Source organism: Emydura macquarii, unplaced genomic scaffold (assembly GCF_026122565.2).
Source record: "Emydura macquarii macquarii isolate MOO-44397 ecotype Brisbane River unplaced genomic scaffold, CSIRO-AGI_Emac_v2 contig_2897, whole genome shotgun sequence".
NCBI classification, from domain to species: domain Eukaryota; kingdom Metazoa; phylum Chordata; order Testudines; family Chelidae; genus Emydura; species Emydura macquarii.
The window spans coordinates 24,950,425-24,975,035 of record NW_027133034.1 but is presented as its reverse complement, the minus strand read 5'-3'; the positions used below and the strand labels follow the sequence as shown (position 1 = coordinate 24,975,035).

The following is a 24,611-nucleotide window of genomic DNA, read 5'->3' as shown; positions in this document are numbered from 1 at the left end:
TGCGATTATGTTACAGTGAAATATTTCACCATTTTGTGTTGATTTTGCCAAAATTGTTTTATTAAAACAAACAAAAAAAAAATCAGGAAAAGTCTAAATATTCAGTATTGATATTTTTAAACAGTTTTTCAATTTTTCTAGTCAAAATGACTACAATTTTCTATTTTAAAAATTAAAAATGTTAAAATGCTCAAAAATAAAAACTTGTTTGATCCAAAATGATTGAATTGAAAAGTAAATATAACCAAAGTTGCCAAAAATTGTGTTTTCCCCCAAACTGCCAGCAAAAAGAAAAATCAGTTATTTGCCCAACTCTAAATGGAAATGTTAGAATGGATGAGCAAGGAACTATTCCAAGTATTTGTATGATTTTATTTAACAAAATTGTTACATAGAACAAGCTAGTTTGATGGATGAAAATTAAATATCCTGGGAAAATTAGTTAAATATTTTGAAAGGCCAAGATTTGTTATTGAAATTTATTTTCTTTTGAAAAAAAAAATTGACTTTTGCCAGAGATACTGTTTGTTGAAGTATGGTTATTCTCTGATAAATGCTGGTAAAAATGGCACCGCAGGTTGGAGGTTTATTGTTTCTAGGATTTCCATAGTAAGTGTGCTCAGCTCATGTTTTTTTAAAAAAAAAAAAAAAAAGCCCTGAAAACTCCACCTTGATCTGCGAATTGAGGTTGGTCTACACAAGGCTGTGTCTACATTAGAGTGATCAATCAATTGTAAATTTCATCAGTTTGAAATACACCTTACTTCCACACGATAGGGAAGCCATACTAGATTTGCTTTACCCTAGCATGTTGTTGGGTAAAACCTCAGTTGATTGAGGTTAAAGTAATTGTATGCCAGCTCACAATCACACCTTACTGGCTCAGTCAATTCAGTAGACTGACACCTGCCAGAGAAATCAGCTCTCAAAGACAGCAAACTGAAGCATTAGCCAGCTAAGAGTTTCCTCTGCCCTTCTCAGAAGTGTGTCCCCAGTTCCACTCCCAAACCACATACCCACATATCTTGCAAAATGCCTCATGTACCACTCGCTCTGTAGCTCCTCAGATCTCTGCTCCTCCATACCCAAACTCAGCCTACTCACCCTAGGCTAAGGTCCGTCAAATATACTGTAGTCACTGACCCTCTCTTTAATGCTCCTGCTTTCAACAGCAGTGTGCCTCCTGAGAACGGAGAATCTGATCTTCAGCATCTCAAGGCAGGAATGTTCTAGAAATGTATTGATGGGTTCCCATGATAATATCCCTGTTTGTACACAGTTTCTCTCAAATTATTAAGCAATACATTGGGGGGGGAGGGGAGAGAGACACAAATTCCACATATTTAAGATAGCTATTAAAACCCGCACAGATTGCTGATTGTTTACTGGTTCAAGAGAGCCATTTCTATGTATTTATTATTCTGCTCTTATATCTTTGTATGTTCTGCATACTATAGCATGACAATTTAAATATTTAAATTGTTTAAGCTGGCTGTCTCAAAGAAATTCTTCAGTGTTAACATTTGCTATTTTACTATTTAGACAGTTCCTTCAGAAACTTCTTCAGGCCAGTGAAAGGCTGCTAATTTGAGATGGTGATCTGGGTACACTATGCTGTACAGCTAATGTAGACATCCCACTATGCAGAGGGCATTTCCTGGTAATCAAAACATCATATCGGCATAACCCAAAAATGCTTAGAATATCTCTGCCGATATGTCCAGTGGGGGGAGCAGGAAGGTGGTGTTCAGTGTTTGCAGTGTTTATTAAAACAGGACACTAAACCCCGCAATACTTTTAAAATTAATTTGTCTTTTTTGTTTATAGAAAATTCTGAATCAGCTCTTGTGCTCTCCCATCTAGAGCTGAACTTCATCCAAAAACATTTGCCCTGCTGTGCTGGGGGAGAAAAGCAAGTTTAATTAGTTTTAGCTTTTCTTCTTTTTGGCATCGCTTGCATAAATATGTAGTTTTATAGCATCAGAGCACCCTCCATAACCCCAAGACGTAGTAATAATGAAAAGTCAGATTTCCTAGAATTAACACTTTCCCCCCAGGGAGCTCAGTTTAGATCCAGTGTGTACCTGGCTCTAGGAAGCAGTGCTCTGAACCAGAAAACAGGAAGGAATATTAATCAAATATGAAAAGGTTGCTGGAAAGAGAACAGCCTCAGAAAATGTTTTTAAAGATCACTTGTCATGCACACCATTATTTCTTTGTTCCAGTTTATGCCAAGTTTTTGAAGAAAATGGATGAGAAATTTTAATTCAGAAGTTCAGTATATGTCCCTGTGTATAGGATTGTCTGCAGTGTTGTTGTAGCTGAGTTGGTCCAAGGATATTAGAGACAAGGTCCAATAAAACATATTACCACACCCACCAACTTCTGTTGGTGAGAGACAAGCTTGTGAGCTACATAGTTCTTCTCCAGGTCTCCAGAAGTATTCCAAAGATGGTCCATAATGATTGTCCAATACTGCATGACTTGAGACCATATGGTGTAGATATATTTTTATGTTATCTGAAAAGATGTAATACTGTTAAATAGGAAAATATCATCATGAATGTGACTGAATAGTAGTTAGCAGTTGTGTTAGACAATAATTAGAGGCCCAATCATCCTGTCCATTACACACTGGATTAGATCATAGACTGTATCAGAAGACTGCTCAACATACCTTAGGAGGGCTGATCCTAGAGTTGTAAATCAGAGCAGTCCCCCATCATAATTTAGAGTAGTGTGGGGGCCTAACTGGCTTTACAGCTGTTTTGCATTGGAGGACCAATGCAAAAACCAGCCCCAATACCGGGGGGAATGGGGCTTTCACTCTTTGTCTTAAGTAGCCTCTAACACCAAAGTCAAGTCAAAAGCGGTTGAACATATGCAACTGATTGAACGATGGGCCTCATCTTTCCACCTCAGATATTTACACTCAACAGTAGTTCATGTGCCATTTTATAGAAAAGGACTCAAAATAGAATACATATAGTCCAATGCAAATACTACAGAAATCACCACTACACCAGCACTAAATATAAACTTACACAACATTGGTCAAAATTATCTTGATTTAAAGCACAGTAGAAACTTTGACCACTGCAAAAGAAAAGAGCAACTTGAAAGCCTTCTGAAGTAAGAACTTCTACAGAGTGAATTTTAGTGTACTGTAGCCCGATCCCATGTGAAGGGAATGTCATAACCAGAGAAGATCTATATTACACATGATTACTTTGATGTAATATTAATTTGTTATTAATGGGCCCTATTTTGCCTTCCACTTCTCAGAGAAGTACTAGTAAAATCTAATTTCTGATATCAGCTCCTGACAATGCCCCTTCCTATTTTATACACACATGGCTACTGGAGTAGATTGTGTTGTGTTTTTCTTTATTTCTCTCATGAGTACATGTTAGTTAGCCACACAGTTGTATGGCTAATGCCTTGAAAACACTTTAGTTCTTCATTATTGTGCAAAGAGAGGGAGCAACAAAATAGGGAAATATCTTTAAAGTATACAGTAGTATAAATCAGAACTGAAATTAAAATAAATGTATACAGAAAATTAAAGGAGGGCAAATATGATAGATGATTATTCCTGCTCTCCCTGCCCCCATGTTCAAATATATCCAGCAATAGATTGAAAGTTTTTCAACTGCTGTTCAAAAGGATTAATTATTCACTCCTTCATTTGCAAGCAGTTGATTGTGAATATGCAATATTCTAATTTTGACCTCATTTCATAATGAACGCATCACATGTATTTTGCTTCCTGATAGGGGGAGCATAACATAACTGGTGCAAATTTTTGCAATTACAAATAGGAAATTTTATATTTCTGAATATTCTGCAAGTTTGCTTAAAGTTCACTGTTTCAGTGAATTAACATTCCCTAATGTTTCTCATATAGAAAGCTGGAGGGAAAATTCATGTTATTAACTGATAAGATGTGAAGAGGAATATTTTGCTGATCATATTTTTCAAAGCTTTTCCACAAAATGAAATGCAGTTTTCAAGGGAAAAAGATAGGTCTGTCTTCTACAAATATTATGAAATGTTATGCATATTTTTGCTTGGACCAAGTTTAGGTGCATTTTTAATTTTATTACAAAATAAAAAATTTTCCACTAGCATATAATGTTTGGTTGTGGGAATACTTAAATATTATTGCAACATTTTAATATTGAGCAAGTCTTCACTTTTATTAATATATTTCTTTGCTATATGTATGTAATACTGTACCAAGGCCTTCTAAGTTAGACCCTGATCTTACAAAGAGTTACACACATCCTTAACTTTATACACATTGGTGTGTAAATCTTCACTGGATAGGGGATTTATTTTGCAAAGTTAATTTTTCACACCTCAAAGTTCCAGTTCCAGCTTTAGATTGTAGAATTGAAGTGAGAATCAGCCTCCTCTACACTTTTTACATCTCCAACAATTCTTAGTTATGTATCTTCCACTGATGCCAACTTAACAGGGCAAATAGACGTGTCTCAAATTCTGTTGCCTCACTCCTTATGGTTCAGTTGAGTCTCTGGTTGTGTGCAGACAATCAATCCATTGTCAAGGTATCACAGAGACTGCAGGCTGTGCTCTCATGTTACATGCTGTATTTACTGACACTCCAAGTGGTCTTAATGAGTTTTCCTTTCACCAGCTGCAATACAACCTGTCTTGTTGGCAGTCAGCAGTGCCTACAAAAACTCTTGGTCTTCAATTTCTCCTCTTTTGTTTTGGTTTTTAATTTTTGGCACATAAATATCAACAGGTGTGAGGAGGAACGCAGTGCCAGTGCAAAGAAGGGACTTCCTCCAGAAGAGATCACTGACAGCAAGAGAAGAGTGCTCATCTAAACCAGCTTTGCTTGGCATGGTGCCTGTTCCTTAGCACAATATTCTGCCCACTCCATCCTATGCCAAGATTCTATGCCTAGACAGATGTGTAAGGAGCTGTACAGACCATGTACAGAACGCGTATTGCCACAGGTATCAAATGCATTCTCCCCCCGTCTCCCCCCCATCAATAATATTGAGATAGCAGTTCAGCTGGGTTTTCATAGCCTGTGACTGTGCCATTGAAAAATCCATCTGAGTAGGATTAAATTTCAATAAACAACGTGTTCAACGGTGACACCTCTCTTCAAGACCGTACATTCATCCCACCTCATTTATGCAGCACTGCCACATTTCATATGTATGAACTGGCAGGGAAAAAAAGCCTGTTCACATTCTTTCATAGACTCTGTATACAGAAGGAATGGGGGTCATATCACATTTCTGAAATTTAATTGGAAACTCCATAAAATTTACCTGCAGGCTCCGATATGTTTGGCCAAAGACGACTATACAGCATTTTGATCTTTTTCCACCAAATCACTATGTCTGCCCACTTGCTGGGATTAGCTCTCCACTGAAGAGTTTGGACTGTATCAAGGCAGTGGCAAACACTGCATATCTAGCAATGATAGCTTAATGCAAGCCCTTCATTTAACTGTCATAATTGGCTGAACTCCAAATGTTGAAATATCCAGCTCTTTGAGTCAGCAAGGTTGTTATAAGTGCTTGATGTTAAGAACATGGGGAAAAAAGGATTGTCAGGGAATGAGAATGTGGTGAAAACCACAACACATTCATGTCAACTCAGTAAAGCATGCATGGCGTTAGTCAATTTAAACAAGAAAATGGGACCATCTGAACAGCAGCAAGCAGACTCATTTAGAAGAGCCTCAAAGGGATACGTTCCATTTTGCAAAACTTTTTGCTGAGCAGTTAGAGGAAAAAAACCAGGCTAAGTGCTGCTGACTTTACTGTTGTGAATAGTTCGAGAGCTGAACTTGCAGGAGGCTTTTGACCTACTTTTGTATCACTAATAACCCTCAATAACTTAAAACCTTAAAGCTTCCAGATACTAATCTTAGTCAAAGAAGAATAAGGGCATATAGCTAGGTAACCAGCTGATGTAACCGTCTCTACAAATGTGCTTAATAGCAAAGGGAAAGGCCTTTGCCATCAGAACATTTGTTAAAATATTGAGCCAATGGAATGAAACACCTGCAATTTATTAGTCACAAGTACCACATGGCACACATTTCTCAATATATTCATATAAGCAGAACACTAGGCAAGTGTATGAGACTGAGAGTTTAAGCCCTGTGTTTTACTCAACAATATTGTATAGTGCAACCTGTAGGTCCAATGAACATGAAACGCTTAGCTCAACGGAGGTAAGATTTGTTATTTTAGTTACAATCCAGGACAAGTGTTTCTCCTACCTGATGCACAGAAACTGAGTAGTTTGTTCCTTAGACCCACTTTTCCTTCAACACACATAGCTTGTGTGTGAGCAGAGTGGGGACTGAAAGAAGTTTTAGAAAAGTTGTGATGAAATGAGCATCTTGGAAATAGGAGATTCTCACTATACTTTGTGAGGGGCTTTGCTGCCAATACCAAATTGGGTTTTGTTGTTTTTTTTAATTTACAGCACACACACTTAAGACTACAGCATTTCCTTTCTTAGTCCATCTGTAAACAAATTAATGTTTTAAAAATACATGGGAGGAAGCTTAATTGCCAGATTAAGCAGAAGTCCTTGATGTTAGTTCCAGGAAATCAAACATTTTGACATTCCCCCCACCTCCATAGCTGAGCCCTGATGACCAGATTCTCATATATTTTACAACCACTGAGATTCAGAGCATCCTTACTGATTTCAAATGCATCAGATCAGATTTGGTCAGGTGTGTTTCACGGAAGAGATCTTGAAAATCTTAGCTAAAAACAGAGGGACTGACAATATTGGAAAGGCAAAATATGTGCAAATTGATTTTATATCTTGTCTTTTAGGATCACAGGTTTCCTCTTCATGGTCATCTAGAGTGGGCCAATACATTGGTATAACCAAGAATGAATGGTTAAGTTTTTGAGATAATGGAAAATTTGAGGCTATCCATGCAAAGTCAAAACTAGAGAGAGACAGAGACTGAGGGCTTGTCTACCCAGGACGTTAATGCATGGCAAGCCAGGGTGTGAATCTGCAGTTTACTAGATTGGTACTGTCATTAAGTGGCAAAGTAGGCTATGGAACTTTCAGTTCACTGTAGCAGTGCCACATAAGATGTTTCTGTGCCACAAGTGAGTGCTTTGTGGATTCTCACACTGGCTTGCAGCACAGTAAAATCCCATGTGGACAAGTCCTGAAAGAGCAAAATCAAAATCTTAATAAGTACATGAACAGCAGGGAAAGACACATGGAAGACACAGAAGGGGGAAAAAAAAAAAAGATGTTAAAAAATACAAAGTAAAAAAAAAATCATCATCATAAAAGCACCATCATTGACAAGGTAGCAACCAAAGAGTAAGTGAAAATATTACATAGCCACAGCCAAAGTAGAAGGCGAAGAAGAGGGACCTAAGACACCAGTAAAGCAGATGAATGAATACATCACACTTGCCTCTTTCAAAACAATCAGATCACTTACCAAATTAAATCAATTCTGAGACAAAGACAACATATAACGTCCCAGACAAATGAAAACTGAACATGTTGAATTAATTGAAAGCATCCGTATCATCTTCTACATTAACAAAAATTTGTGGCACAGTTTGCAGCATCAGTTCTAAGTTGAATGCTAACTATTGTGATAGAAAATCTTAGAACTCTATACTGCCTAAAGTTGCAGAGGGTAGCCGTGTTATTCTCATTGTTTTTGCTGTATACAGACTCCTGTAGCACTCTAAAGACTAACAGATTTAATTTCTGCAGGCATAAGCTTTCATGGGCTATAACCCACTGATGTAACACATCTGACGAAGTGGGCTACAGCCCACGAAAACTTATGCCTGCAGAAATTAAATTTTTTAGTCTTTAAAGTGCTACAGGACTCTTGTTGTTTATACTGCCTAAGAAAGCCTCATTGACTTCACTAAACAGTTTACTCAGTTGACCAGTCTTTGATACAATACCAACGATCTAATATTCTTACATTAGAACACTTTAGACACTCCTCTAACTTGGTCCAAATAGGCATCCATAGTAAAGTTAAATGACTTACAGTTGTGTAGAACTATTTGGTAGTTAATATCTTCATTTAAATGTACAGCACCGACTATAGGTAATGCTAAAGTTCACACTACATGATATCTGACTTTATTCCTCTGCAACAATATACTAGACCATTAACTTTAGTTCTTGGAAGACTGCATAAGTTGAGATTGGACATGTTCTATTAAAACGCTTTCTGAGTTTGTTATATTCTCTGCTCTCCAATCTTGCCTTCTGCATTAACAGAATGCTTGAAAGCCTTGTAAGTGCCAAAATGTTTGCAATACCACACGTTTCAAATTACAGTAGAAGGAAAAACCAATACTGTATTGTGCGCCTACAGTATATGTTTTACAAAATAATAAAAATGAATTTTTAAAGAGTAGCCACCTCCCTTTCTGATCACTATATTAAATAATGCATTGTCTTTAGTCCCAACTGAGAACCATTATGAAATTAGTCTTTCTTTTTTTATTCTTTTGGTTGGTCTGTTTTACAATAGGTGGCATAAGAATGCAAGAATTTCTTGTATTCTTGCATTATTGAAAAGTCGTATGTTTTGCAAAACAGACATCTATAAGCTTCTCTGAATCTGGTCAGTTCTGCTTTTTACCTGGCTACATCATGGAGATAGCACTCATATCATTGGGTGAAGATCTGCTGTTAGTAAAAAGATGACAAAGATGCTTGTGTCCATGTCTTTCTAGTTTTGTCAATGGTCATTGATACCATTGACTACAAGGCTCTATTGACTTGCTTGTAGCTATCACTTGCCAGAATAGATAGAATAGCCCTACAATTGTTTTGCTCCTTCCTCTTGGAAGGGTACCAGAAGGTAGCACCAAGAACAAACTGTGACCTTAAGAACCCCTCAATACCACCTAAAAAAGGGTTGGCTATTCTATAACAGTAGCTCCCATCAGGCCTGACGAATTTATTGCACCCAACATGCTGCTTTCTTAATATTTATCCAAAGAGGGTCATGTAAGGTGTCTTATAAAAGCTTAGACTATACTGATCTTAATTACTGAGAGACGTATGTACAAATATTTAAGGAGTTGTGTATAAATACTGAAATTAAGGTCCAAAGCAGAGCTGACAAACAGGTTGCAGGGACAAAAGGATGTTGATTCACTGGTCTGTCAGCTATGTAGATTAAGCATGATAAACCAACACAATGAATGACAAATCTGAATATGGAATGAACAGGAGTATATGAAAACACCTTGTAGCTAGCACCACAGGAAAGAAACTAGGGGTTCACCCAGGCTTTGGGGACAAAGACATGGACTTTGGGGTCTAAGTGGAAGGCAAAAAGGATCCCTTTTTATCCATTCATGGAGGGAAATCCCTTGAAAGGCATGGCATATTCATGGAAACTTGGATCCTCATTTTGACTGAAAACCAGCAGACAATCTTTGGGAGAAAAATATTCACTTTATTAAACAGGAAAGGTAAGCACAGATAAGTGCTGAATTATGATTGTGTTTTATGAATGTAACCATTTCTGTTTTCACTTATTATTCTGACTCACTGTTGCAAAACCACTGCCTTTGATCATAAACTTATTTCATTATAAAAATATATTTCAGTTTTGTAATGTTATAAGGGACCTGACCCAGTGTTGTGCTAGTGAAGCTGAGTGTACGTTATCTCTTCAGGAGCAGCTTAACTGGTAATTACTTTGAATGTCCAGTGACAGGGCCTGAATACTACAGGGAACACTTCGAGGAAGTCTGGGGTTGGTATGTGCCTACCTACTAGTCTGCACAGAAAAGGCCAGGTCTGTGGACCTGGGAGTCAGTGCTTTTGTGGCTAGAGGCTGCCGGTTTCAGGGAGCTGAGCCACAGCAGGCACAGACAAGACTGCTTCATGATAAGGGCAGGGAGTGGGGAGGTGCTTCTCAACCCTGGGTACCATCACACAAAACCATATTACAAATGCAAATCTTAATGCTTTCCTGCAGTATATTAAGCAACGAGGTACTACAAGGATGGGCATGGTATAAGAACCTGAATAGAACAATATCTCTTCTCAGTGGTTCTTAAACGCAGCTTGCCAAAGAGTTAAATCTTGATGTGCTCCTGTGAACGAGTTTTCCAGTGGTGCAGGACTCCTACATCACTCCCCAATCTACCTGCATAGGTGGCATGCAAGGAAGATAGGGCACAGCCAACACATCTTACTATTCCTGCCTGCTGGAACAGCTCCTGGGAGCTGAGCTGTGAGACAATATAGAACAAACCAATGCTGAATGAACCCAAGCAAGACAGGGATGCTGGAAGATTAGAGGAATGTGCCTGCCACATCAGTTGACAGTATACAGTCATCCTTTCCTAGTAGTACATTAGAGCATGGACTCCCAGGGCACTGTTGGAATCCTTGTTCTGGATATGCAGTCAGCAGCTGTGGCCTATAGTCATTATTTCTATTTGTAGCTCCCTCAGACTGTGACCTCTTTCTTTACAGATGCCACCATTGCCAAAGTCGTATAGGCCTTTATCACTCCCAAGATCATTGTAAAGAGTTTTATTTGGGAATGCCCTTGATTAGATTCTGGAAGCTCAAAGAGACAGCAAATCTGTCATATGAATATCCTGCCCTCTCTGTTCTACTGTGCACTACCTATGCAATAAAATTCAGGGTACAGTTTGAATGGTACTCCTTAAGTCCTACATGATACAGAAGCTGAGTTGCTAAGGGACCAACTGCCATGAGAGATAAGGAGAAGTGTGAAGTCCACTGACTTCCTAATTTTCATTTATTCATGGTCAGCAACGAGGTACTCTCAAGCAGTTAAAGACCCGCTCTTTTGTGACTCACTCCTCTGGGTTTGGTGAGATTCAGATTACACTTCAAGACTGAACATTAATTATTGCCTTGTGATAATGGCAGGCAAGATATCGACAATGGGTGGGACATTAAGGCCAGTAATCTAGCAGAATTTTAAAAAATTGGCCATTTACTATTATAACTCTATTGTTATCAATGTAACAATTAAAAACCAAACAATACGTTTTAGAAGGGGTATGAACTCTTATGCTTAAGGTCAAACCTTTAACTCTTGGGGTAGGAAGCTTTCGTGGTTGGCAACTTACTCCATAACTGCCTGTTGCTGGGTTTCTTGCACCGCCCCCGACACAGCTGGTACTGATCACTGTTGGGGACAAGTTATAAAATAGATGAACCACTGCTCTAATCCAAAAGAGCAGTTTGTATGTTCCTACGAAGCAGGAGCTACATTCCCACACTTACAGCACCTGGTAAATTCCATATAGGCAGTTCTCAAGGAACATCAGTTAAAAAAAAAACCCTACCACTGACCAGTCTTTGATACAATACTAACAATTTAGTATTCTTGTATTGTAACACTTTAGACACTCCTCTAACTTAGTCCAAATAGACATATTTTAAAGTTAAATGCCTTGCAGTTGTGTCTCGAACTATTTGATAGTGAATATCTTCATTTAAGTGTACAGCACCTACTGTAGGTAATAGATTATGTTACCTTTAGCGACACTAGAGGAAAATAGAAATATTTTTGCAAATATATTATGAATCTGAAACCTTCAAAAACATGCTCTACGGTGATTATTCAACCTCATTTTTAGTGGTTCTACAGCCTCAATTGCTGGTTAAAACATGGAACAATACATTCAGGGCGCTACTCTGATATACTTCCTCACCCACAGTAGGCCTAATTTACAATCAGCTGAAATTCTTGCATAAGTAAGGACTCTTCTCATCTGTGAGAGTTTTGAGATATCAGGCCCTAGCAAAATATTACTTATTTTAAAATGGTAATCCCTGTGCAAGTACATTCTATTGGAACCAGAGGATGATTGCACACCAATTCATGAGATATTGAATGCACAGTCTCTAAGGGAGCTGAAACAAAGAAACTGTAACCTGTTCTGTGTGATCTAGAATACACTGAAAAAGATGCCAGAAGCAAAGAGATCAATCACCTTCGCTTCAGAAAACTAAAAACTGTCTCTCAAGACAACAACTCAGCTATTTGACATAATCCTCAGGCAGTCACTGGCTCCTGCCTAGTTTCTGATCATTTATTACTGAACAGACTTTTGCTAGGCTGCTGGGAAAAGATCTCAGTGTGTTACACACAGACATGCAAACGCATGTAGACATGAAAGCGTCACACTTGTAAAATGAACACTGACATCACTATCAACATATATAGAGTTTGGAGGGTTTTTTGGGGGGTTGTATAAGCTGAAGCAGTAGTTTTTAACAGTCGAAAGTGGATTTTTTAACAGTATTCCAAAAAAGAAACAAGACCACTGAAATCAATGGGAGCTATGGGTGCTCTACAGCAGGGGTGTCAAACTCATTTCCTATGGCGGGCCAGATTTGAATTAAATGTACTTGAAGTGGGCTATACATACCATAAATCGATCTTTTTTTAATTAAAATTATATTATATTGTACTGTATTATAATAAAGTTTGACAAAATTTCATTATATATAATCAAACCTAATTTGCTTCTTGGCATTTCTGCCAAGAATGAGCAACAACACAACTCTTCTGAAGAAAAGAAATTAGAATAGGAATTTGAAGAACCATTAGATTAAACATTTGTGTGAACATATGTGTGAGGTCACTCGTTTTACTAGGGAAAAATCAGGGAGCCAGTCTTACTTTTCCAGGATCTATAGGAATATAAATGACCAATTAAAGCAAGTTTTTGTTCCTTTTTTGGAATTTCAAAGATCTCTTTTTCTCTCCCCCTACCTTTTCCAATTTTACCTTCCCCACTGGAATTTGTTTTTAATCTTGTGAAGGCATCAAACAGATTTATAAAACAGTGAGTAAAATGTTAGACAGGTTTAAATATCTAGCAACCGCTTACCGAGAGCTGTCTCTCGTGGGCACAGCGCTCCATGCACTGCCGCCAGAGTACAGATCTTGTGGCAGCGCGCACCGCCACGAGATGTCACGGTGTTGTACCCTCTGGCAGCAGCGCGTGCTGCCCCCAGAGAACACAACGCCATGAGATGTCGCGGCAGCACGCGCTGCTGCCAGGGGCCGGAACAAAAAGGTTGGCGGGCCATATCCAGCCCGTGGACTGGTTGCTTGACATCCCTGCTCTACAGAGTTGAAAATAAGGCCAGCTATTTAGGTGCCTAAGGGTATATCTATACGGACGGCAGCAAAGTCGCCACTGTCAGATTGATCTTTCCGGGTCAATTGAGCAGTCAGTGTAGATCTGCTCCGTCAATCAGGAAGTCGACATAGTAAAAACACCCCTTCAAGTGGCGTAGAGCTGCGATGATGGGAACGTGGTTCCCATCGGCACAGTGCAGTGAAGAGGGCACGCAGAAGGGAAGCATAGCAGTTGATGGGAGTTACACAAGCTACTCTGCATAGCTTGCATAACTCCCGTTGACTGCCGCTGAATAGCCAGGTAAGTGTAGACCAGGGCTAAATATGAATCCAAGGTTAGGTAGCCACATTTGAACATTTTGGCTGAGGAGCCCATAACAAAATACTATGAGAGTTAAGTGCAAAACAAAGAAAAATCTATTAATACAATTGCTCAGTAAAGCAACCAGAAATCAGGAAATGTGAAGATTAAAGTCCTGCATATCTACTGTACATACATGGGGGGGGGAGAGAACAAGTCTAGCTCTTACCATTTAAAGATTTCCAGAAAATACAACCCTAACAGCTTATTTTCTTGGGGAGTTGCAATGATTGTTACAGGCTTCTCCTTACTTTCCTGTTCTGCTTTGCTTCCACTCTCTCTGCCTTCAACTATAGCCTAATGAAGCTGCGATCACTTTTCAGTAGATTCTCCACAGGACTTAGAGAATACAATGCCCCTAGACATCTGCTCCTATCAAGGCCCCCCTGGAGCAATGCAGAAGATACTACTGATACAGTGGCAGTACATCACCCCAGCATGCAACTACGACAGATCTACATATAGGCCTAGGACATACAACCTTGCCCATTGACATAAGTGAGGCTGGATATTCACATACAAATCACTAAGTACTCACTTGGCATTATAGAAATAGAAATCCATTTTAAAAAACCCACATTCCTACAGCAGTTCTCCACTCATGAGTGCACCAAAGAGAAGGTTTTAATGACAGTTATCTAGAGAGCACTGGTATTTTCACCGAGAAGGTATTCTGGAGCATTCTTATAATTTTAGTTTAAGAAGAACACTATTTATATGCTTTTGTCCCCAAGAGGGGAAAAAAAGGTGTAGCTCCCTCCCCCTGCTTGTCTTTTGTTCTTGGGCAGTTTAACAAACACCAGTTTGTGTTAATCCCAAATCATACAGCATAAACAAGTTACTGTAATATTTCAGCATTGCTTATGATAAACATGACATTAAACGTGTAAGGCAGCCTAACTAGATAGTTCAGTTACCGATTTAAAAAAACATGTCTTTGAATGTAAACATATCAGATTAGCCATTTTTAAGATATTACATTTATATGTAAATATTCTAAATACTCTTCTTCCAGAATGGTCAACAACAGGGACTGATCCTGCAAACAGTTATACTTGTGCCTAACTTTATAAACAGGAATAAGTCTATTGAAAGCATTGGGACTACTCATCTGCTTCAACATTAGGCAATTATACTTAAATACTTTTCTGAACTGGGGTTAGAACTGGTCAACAAGTCCCTCCCCCCACACCCGTAGAAAATTTTGATTGAGTAGATATTTCATTTAAAAAAAAAAAACAAAACAAAAAAAAAAAAAACCACCACACCAATCAAACAAACAAAATTCATCACCAAAGTATTGCCATTTAAAACTGCTTCCATCATGCCTCATGGGAGATGTGGCTTGGCTGCCTTAGGCTCCCATTCTCTTCTGCAGGTTGAGCTCCTGGGTCAGATTATATCTCCCCCCTCAAACATTTTTAATGAAGTGGGGCCCATGCGGGTCAGTGTTTGCAGGATTGGGGGGTAACGTCTACATTTGAGCTGAGAGTCTAATTCTCAGCTCATGCAGACATACCTGCCCTCGTTCTGCTCAAGCTAGCATGCTAAAATTAGCCGTATAGCCAGGCAGTAGCTCAGGCTAGACACGCACATACACATCTGGCTGGGTATGTACTCTGCTGCCAGTGCCACTCCAGCTAAACTGGTAGCATGAATACATCTACGTGGGCTGGGAATCATAGCTCCCGGCTCAAATGTAGATGTAGCCTTCAAACCTACAAGAACATCCCCTGCATCCATGCAGAGCCCAGTTAAAATAATGGGATTCCACATAGATGCAGGAGGCTGTGCTAACAGATCTCAATGCAGGACTGGGGTCATTTTCATACAGGAATTTTTTTTTTTTTTAAATGAAATAAATTACAAAAATTACAAAAGGACAAAAGTTGTTTTCTGAATATTACAAAAAAATCTAAATGTGATAGGATATGGAGAGTAAAATTTAAAAGAATGATTATAGAATTATGATAAAGGTATAAAATATCACCCAGTTTAATACTATAGTGGGAAAAAATGAAACAATAGATGTGATGCAATAGACATACATTAGAAAACCAAGGTTAGGGCTCGTCAAGTATTACATTTGAATTTGTCAAAATAATAATAATGTGTTAATTTAATAATATATTCAATATACAATTTTTGGTGGTAATGATCAGTTAGGTAGCAGATCTAATACTATTCAGTTTATATTTACAATATACATTGACTTATAACAAACATTACATTAAAGACATAATACATATTACATTATATAGTTAAATATTTTCCATACTATTTAATGAAGATTCAAGAAGCCAGATTTGTGACATCTTACATGCTCTCATTGCAGAGAATAGCAAAAGCTCACTTTGGACATCAGAGATAGAAAGATGAAACCTGTAGAGAACAGACTAAGACTATGTCTACACTGATGGCGGCAAAGTCATCGCCGTCAAATCAACTTATTTGGATCAACTGAGCAGGTCTTCACTGAAGTCGACGGACTAAAACCACCTCCTCAAGTGGCGTAGCGCTGCGTCAAACGGGAACGCGGTTCCTGTCAGCGCAGTGCAGTGAAGATGGCACGCAGAAGAGAAGCACAGAAGTCGATGGGAGTTACGCAAGTTCTTTGCGTAACTCCCGTCGACTGCCGCCAACTCGCCGAGGTAAATGTAGACCAAGCCCAAGATTCCATCCTGCCAACACTTCTGCATGTGCTTAATTTTAACTTCAGTGGGACCCTGTGTGTATTTAATGAAACTTCTCACATGCTGAAATTTAAGCACATGAGTACATGCTGGCAGCATTTGGGTCCTTAAAAAAAATCCTTTTCAAAGCAAAGAATCTAGTGAACTCACTCACATAACCAGCCCCATTTAAAAATCACATGAGTAAAGGTTGAAATACTGTGCCTGTGTGTTTCGGTTTAGATAGTCCATTTATTAAGTCCAGAGTACAAGAACCAGGCCAAATGTTCATCATAATCATCCTTTTCTCTTATATAGTCCTGTTCTTCTTCACTAGATCTCCAGGGACGTCAGTATTATCCCTGTTTTTTCAGATGGGGAAACAGTCGGAGATGGTAAGTGACTTGCCCAAGGACACCCAGTAGGCCAGTGTCAGAATCAAGAATGGAATCCAGGTCTCCTAAATCCTAGTCCACTACTCTAGCCACTATGTCTCACTGCCCCACCCCTTATTTCCAAGTACTGAAAATCTACAAAACCATTGATTTTATCCTGCAGGAGTTTCACGTAAGATGGTTACTGGCTCTTCTGACTGGTTTACATGAGCAACTGAACTGTTTCCCACCTCTGACTTGATTATAAATATCCAGCAGTGACTAAGCTGCTTCTTGCATCTCAGTTCTAATTTTTATAACAAAACTCCCCAGTAATGAGTGCAATTAAATGTGCAGTTTGGCTGTAATATATTTTTTAAAACGTTATACAATATCATAAAAGTGTTATACACAGCACCATCCGTTGGCAGAAGTAGCTACAACAAATGAAAAATAGGTTATGCAGATTATACAGGAATTACATCAAGGATCTGATTTGGAAGGAGGAAAGAAGTCAAGCAAAAAATTTACAACAGTGAATTACAAATAATTATTCTACATGTCCTTTTAGTTAGGAAATATATTTTAAACGTGCATCTGAAATGCTGCTGAAGCAAGAGGCTGTGCCACTTTGGGAAAGTTTGAAAAGCGATTAAACTCATCTTAGTGTCAAACAATAAACAAGTCGAGAGACAAATGAATTTAACTACAGTATCATAGATCACTGTATACATTAGCCTCCTGCCTCTGTGGATCTCTAGTGCTTTCAAATGGCAATAGCAACTTAGTGAATTTAAAAAAAAAAAAAAAGTTTGCTTCTACCACATATCTATCCTGAGAATTTGTAAGAGAACGGTCTATGAGAGTTTCTCCCTTCTGTAGGCTTAGATTATGCCTGGCTACATATGGGCGGGCATGCAAGCAACCAGCTCCATCTTATGCCTCTGTTTCTATACAGTGACAAGCCACAACAGCAGCCTAACAACCCTGATGGAATCTCCTGGAGCAAGAAATTATGGAGAGTAAAAACTGGCCTGTTAATAGTTTTCTTCTTTTCTCATTGATGCCTTTCCCTTAACTAACCAAGTTTCTGTGTCTCTTAACAAAGCTTTTGTACCAACAAGGAGGGGGAGGAGCGGGCTGAGGGAGGGGAAGGAAACCAAATTATTGGGTCTAGCCCACAGTCCTTGCACGTGGTCATCCAAACCCCCAAATAGCTTCATAGTTCTGGCTAAACATGCTACTCAATGAAAAGCAATATACATATTTGTGTGGCTCTCAGCTGAGGGGAGAGAGAATTTCTGTAACCAGGAAGCCTCCTCCTCCCTTGCTAAGTCTGTGTAAGGGCCTGTCAGAATTGAAGGCCCCTTTGAAACTGCTCCCTTGGTGCTCTCACAGAGGTGCACAGCACTCCAAAGAGAATGGGATGGGAGGAATAGGAAGAATCAGTGCTATGTCTCCCCACAGCTTTATCCAAACTGGCCCATGGAGAGCCATTTATTGCACATACAGAGCTAGAAGAGTCTTCATGTGGTTTGCAGTGGCATAGTAAAGAAAAAGCATATACTGAAAAGAAGTCATGACATTCTTTTATCTTCTTGAATCCTGTAAAAAAAAAAAATAGCAAGGCTATGTCTGAAAGCAGTTGTGAGTGGGATTAATGTTAGTCTTCTTAAGGAACCAGTACAGGAACCAATACAGTTCTCCTATGGCTCACTTTGCCACCTAATTTTGAAAAAAGGAAGAAGTCTTGTTCTCCGCTAGGAAGAGTTGCTTCTAGGATAACAGAAACAAAAGCTACAGCCCAAGTTCATTTACCTTTGATTTTTTTACAATCTTGCAATTCAGCAGTTTGAATCAATTGGCAAAGTGTTATGGTGCATATCTGTAACATCACTGAAATCGATCATTATGTGCCATGCAACATTTGTGCTTCAATAATCCTAAATCCACTTAAGAAAGCACTCGTACCACTGGCAGAGAATCTGTGCACACTTCTGCTTCCCTACAAGACACCTTTCGAAGTGTCAGCCCTCAAATACCCAGCATTTAGATATTCCTCACCCAATAATCCTTTCCAAAACAAACTGACCAGTTACTTAAAATTAAAATATCTGGAAACTGAACTATTTATCTGAATACGGTTGACTAAAACTGAATAAAAAACTCCCTACACATCTAAATACGTAGGGGCAGGAGAACTAGAAAGGTCCTTATGTATTGGTCAGTAGGATTATGGGTCAGCAACTTATTCTTCCATTTAATTTTTTACACTAAGGTGGTTTTTCTGGACACATCAGTGATATTGGTGACAGAAGCAGTAGCTGAGGTAGCAGCAATATGTCTGCACTTCTGCAACTCCACTTTAAAACGACTGCATTAATACTAGGCAAAGGTATTTGTAACAAGCATCAGTGTGAGATTCAGAGCCCATAACCTATTATCAGTGTTTTAATCCTAAACCTAGGGTTATAATTTCTAGGGAACTCACTCCTTAAGGCTCCCAACCACAAGAGGCAGTTAAGGCAGTTGTAATGAGGATTCTTTTCAATATGTGGATATTTAAATTGAATGCAACCACAAATTTCACATGGATACCAAACAGCCATCATTAGATATTAGCTATTTGGAGATATTATAATTCACAGAGATTCAGACCAATGATGGAAAACCAAAAGCTTCTGCAATTCTATTTCATCAATCTCTGGAGCCATCCAGTGACGCCATTCACATTTTTCTGAATTAAAAAAAGTGGGCTCTCTTCTTTCCTCCTTGCCCACCCCAAAGCCACCTGTATCCAGGGACTGAATCTGGGAGAGTTGTGTTAGAGAGGAAAGATCATACATATTGAAATTAAGGGGTGACCTACGCTAGAGGACTGCACTGTATCATGCACAGGGCCAGTTTTAGTGGTTTTGCACGTGTCAAAAAGAATCAGTGATTGCGTGTCTCGACTGTGCACAATCCCAATAAACAGCATCTGAGATAATCTGTGAAAGGGATGATTTTTGTCATCTCCTTTCCCTATCTCACTTACAGATCAAAAGAATTGCTTTAACCTAAAGTCAGAAACCAGGATCTGGCAGCAATAATAGTGATTGATTATAAATCCCTGCTATTGTTGTGTCACACCTCCAGCCGCCAACCCAACCACTGAAAGACATTGAACTGAAGAGGGAATGTAAATTGAGCAAAGCATCATTGTTCAGTATGGTGGAAAATCAATTATTAATGTTTCCCTGCTGCATAAGACAGCTCTGACCCATTTTCACTGCAAGTAAAGTTCTTGAATCCTGCAGCAAGCGTAAGTGCAGTAATTGAGCTTTATGCAGCTGTCCTGTTCTGGCAAAGATAGAGAGCATGTGTGAAATCCACCCTCCAACCACAAGGCATCTGTGGGGTTCCAGTGTGGCCCTCTGCCCCTTGATCCAGATTGAATGCCCAAATTTTCAGGACAAATATGGATCCTCCCCCAGCCTGGCCTTAATGCTCTGATCCAAGCATCATATTAGTGAATGGGCACGGAGCTGGGCTCTTTCCCCCCTTGTTATTCTTTAGCCCTGGTTACAAAATGCAGTCTATAGGATGCTGGTGAGCTGCAGGATAACATGGCTTTTTGAATACTGCCAGGCCCATCCAGACTTTGCAGCTTTGCCTCAGATCTCCTTTCCTCTGCTAGATTCATTTGTGTGATATTTTTAGTTAGCCAGTTTCTTATAGAGATCACTAAAGTAGTGAGCTTTGAGGAAGGAGAGGATGTTTCAAATCATAAGGCATTGTTGCACTCTTTTCTTTGATGACCCCTTCACTTTTCAGCAAACCCAGGGACATAACAAATAAGTGTCTGACCCTGGTTTGATATGGGTTAAAAAAACGTAAGTTTAGGCTTTTGGATAGGCCTCAAGTCACCTGCTACATTTTCCACCTGGAAATCTTGTCCTTGCTTTCAGTGGATGCGTTTGTCAGCATGGGGGCAGAGGATGCTTGAAAGAGAAAGCCAATTGCTGCAACAAAAGGGCTGCAGCAGCCTCTGGTAGACAGGCGGGAGGAATGAGGTAGAACAATATCTCCAGCACTAGTGCGCACACTCTCAAATATCTGATTGTTCAGGGTGAGTGGCAAGAGTCCTGTCCCTGCCAAAACTAGGAGACACAATGACCACATGGTTGCAGGGAGAGGGAAAGGAGAAAAAAAAAAAAAACCCAACCCACAAACAAACCCCACATTCTACTTCCAAAGATACCTTATTGCCTGGATGAGGGTTAAAGAGAAACAACTCTCCTCCCATCACAGAAATATAAATGCATGGAAGAGCTGGCTGAGGAGAGAGAGAGAGAGAGGGAAAGTTCTCCTAATGTTCTCCCCCCCACCACACACACACACACCCTGCTTGAAAGCTGGCCACCTGCCTCTGTTCTCTTCCAGGCTGCCCTTTGATCTGCTACTGGCAGCGAACTGTGCTGTCAGCAGCACTTCCTTTCCTCTTCCCACCACAGCTGCTTGCCCCTCTCACAGCCATTAGGAGGGGAGTGCTGACTCTCCTGCTCTGTGAAGCAGCCAGGGTGGGGAATTCGGGGAGTGCCTTGCAGCACAACCGCTTCCTGGTAACAAAAAAGCAAAAGCTGATCTACTATTTGCATGTTCCTCTCATCTCTTGTTTTATCTATAAGTCTGCTATGAATGAGGCAGAGTGTCTCAGCTTTTCAAAGAAAAAATCATTTTGAGGCAAATAATGAATTCACTTAGGAACACCTTCCATTTGTTCCACTAGGTGTGGAAGTGTGGACATGATTTATACTTCACTTCTTAAGCCAAATAATGTTAGTTTTCTCCGAACATCTGGCTGGCATCTGGGAGAGCCGCAGTACGCATCATTAATCAGAACATCATTGTGAGGTTTGGTAGTGACAGATAGAAACAGTTAGGTTTACTATATTAAGATAGCAATGTTCAGCAGGGTACTGCAAAGCTGCAGCTTTCAACATACCATTGAAAACAATAATTGCTTTATCAGAATAAAACATAGTATTTGTATTCAACAAAATCATTTAGAGAGCATCTGTCTACCTTTCTACATTTTTTAAATAAAGCGGAACTGATATCCTTCATTTCCTGTCCTAAATTGTTATACGGTGTTAATGCCTACTGTTGAACAGCTACCATGTTTTAGGCCAGAAGTGGATACTTTTCAGTGGTGGATGAAGCGATTTTTAGATACAGGCCCTGATCCTGCAAACACTTATGCAGAAAGTTTCTCAAGAGTCTGTGCACTTTAAGAGCTGACAGGATCTGGGCCATAGGTAAAGCTCCTTACAAAGGGACCCTTTAGGATGATGGACAATAAATAGGTGCAATATTATGACTGATGAGACCTGCTTTCAAACAAAGTTTGGTTACTGGTTTTCTTCCTATAGTTCACTGTTAATAAGACAAACATGAATGAAGGCCAGACGGACCAGGAATAACAGGAATACCACCCTGATGGATCAGCCATGTTACCAAATCTGACCCCATATTCTCCAAAATATACCAGGTCAGTTTAGTATCCGGTGACCACACCTATTACACATAGAACTTGACTGAAAGGACTATGAAAGAGTAAACGGTAGCCTTGGAACCAAATGCACTACTCCATTCCTTTTAGCATCACTGCACAGACTCTCAGCACTTTATGAGAGTCTCCTTTATGTGATCATATGGGAGATGGTGATGGCCACTTGCTTAAATATCCGTAAAGCCACAACTGAAGAGTATCTAAATCTACAATCGATGAACAACTGTATCGTGGAAGAAATCACAGTTCCCATGTCTGGAATATTGGTAGCATGCTTCTCTTATGGAAAAGAAATTTTCTACAATTAGTTACATCCTGTACAACGTATGTTGTAGGTATATTTCAAGTAAGTGATTTTATAATTACATTTTAGCATAGGTTACACAAATGGCCACTATTGTGGCATGATATATTAAAAACTATTTTAATAAATTTGATTTTGGTGCCTCAACTGTCTATTTCTTTATTTCAAGTGTGTGTACCTGTCAAGCTTCCCATCTCTCATACAGCATGCATACCATCAAAGTCAAGTCCCCATCTAGCATGATAAAAGACCTACTACTAGCTTCCCCGTCCATGCCAGGAAAGATCAATCAGGATATAATTGGCTCTAATTGGCACTCCTATGGGTTGTAGCTTTATTTACTTGCAGCCAAGCGGCACTCAAAGGAAGCAATTTCTTTTCAACATTCGAAAACAAAGAAAATCTGCTTCAATATACCATACCTGGCTTTTCAGTGATGAGCAAATATTTGAAGGTATAAAAATAGTAGAGAAAACTTGTCTTCCTATCTTCCATGTCCAGAAATATTCTTATTAGGTCAGTTCATCTGACACCATCTTATTTAAAACACTATTTCCAGAGATCTCATTTTAAACTGGTATTTATCTTCACTGCTAGGATCAGTGGTATAGCACACTTCTCCCAGACATGCTAAAATCTGACACTATATTGTTCCCTCTATTCCTACAGCCAGTCCTTTGTGGATAGGGGATATCTTCCCGCCCAATACTGCCACTTCTTTGTCACAGGTAAAGATTAAATTCCTTACCTGATGACTAATTTCTCTCGCAACACGACTGATACCAGGTAGGATCTTAGAAATGTCACCCCTCCAGCAGAGCTAACAAATAGACCTAGAAAGACAAAAGTATCTCCACTGGCTTTTCTCTAAGAACTACAGTCATAGTGGTAACTTAAAATACAGAAGCAACTATTGATTAATACAAATGTCAAAGACAGTACTGAGAGAATGTGCTGTGGAATCTGAAAAGGAAAACTAACAAAGGGAGGTAGACGCAACAAACAGTTTCAAAATGGCCATTCTAAAGCTGTAGCTGCAGATCACTGACAAATTTAAAGGGCCTCATAAAAGACATGCTGGGAGAGCGCTCTTATAAGAGGACAACTCTCCACTAGGGAGATTTGAGACTAGGTAATCATGAAGGGAAAGGGTTTTTGGCTGTTTCTATATTTACTTTAGCACAAAAGTCTATTTAAAAAGTAGACAAGTTAAGAGACATTAATTTTGTTTTCTGAACATTAGTTTTCTATGACCAAAACCAGCATTGGGCTAGGTCCCTGAGTAGATGATTGTTTAAGCCTGAGCAGTTTGTGTATCTATACTGTTGAGAAAACATTTACTATAAGAGGAAGAACAAATTAACCTTCAAGATAAAGGGTCAGTTACAGACCTCAGCTGCCAAATTATGACAGATGTTCTTCCAGAGTCTTCCTTGGATTTCTTGAGGATTTACAATGACAATTGTTGTAGAGAACTGGAGTTAGAAATGCCTTTTTCTTGGCCAGAAAAATCAAGTATAGAATGAAATGGGGGTGCTCATTTCAATAAGCCAGGGATTTTTGTAAAAATAGTCTAACAATGGTAAGAAATCCTCTCTCAAATGGTGCATTGGCCCTTAGAGGCTTTCATATCCTGATATTACATTCCTCTTCCCTATATTCTCTTTGTGAGACAGTGGTAAAATACTCAGGGCTTGCTATATAAAATATCTTAAACATTCACCTGTCAAAATAGATATTTGGGAATAAGCCTCTCAAAATTACCTTTAAAACTTTAACATGTAGTAGAGATAAACGGCAGACTGGAAATCTGTTGGTTACACAGAATGGTAACGTTATCTGTTACAGAAAGTAAGATGTTACATATCACACCCACTGCTTTCAGTTGAAATGCTCAAAAGGAACATCTGAAATAGAGAGGAAACACCAAACAAAAATAGCTATAGTTACCAATATTATTTTGCTGTAATAAACTTGGAGGTGTTTGAATACCTAGCCCCCAATCCGAGTGTTGCAAATAGGTCCTATTTTTATAAACCAGCCAAACCGAAACATTGGATCTGAAAATCTGATAATTTTGAGGTGTTTGAGATCCAGATTGGGTTTCATGGTTTGAGGTCAGCCCTGTCATTTTTTATGTCAATATTGTCAAAGTGCTTTACAGATAATTAAGCTGCA

The 24,611-nt window shown here is 39.1% G+C and overlaps 1 long non-coding RNA gene across 1 annotated transcript; it reads right to left on the bottom strand.

Moving 5' to 3' along the window:
- Nucleotides 1-1,426: 1,426 nt before the first annotated feature.
- On the bottom strand, nucleotides 1,427-24,303 carry LOC137166979 (uncharacterized). The gene is made up of 3 exons (XR_010923903.1): nucleotides 24,198-24,303; nucleotides 23,182-23,266; nucleotides 1,427-2,520 (listed from the first exon to the last, which is right to left on the bottom strand). It is a non-coding gene; the product is annotated as an uncharacterized lncRNA (long non-coding RNA).
- Nucleotides 24,304-24,611: the final 308 nt, after the last annotated feature.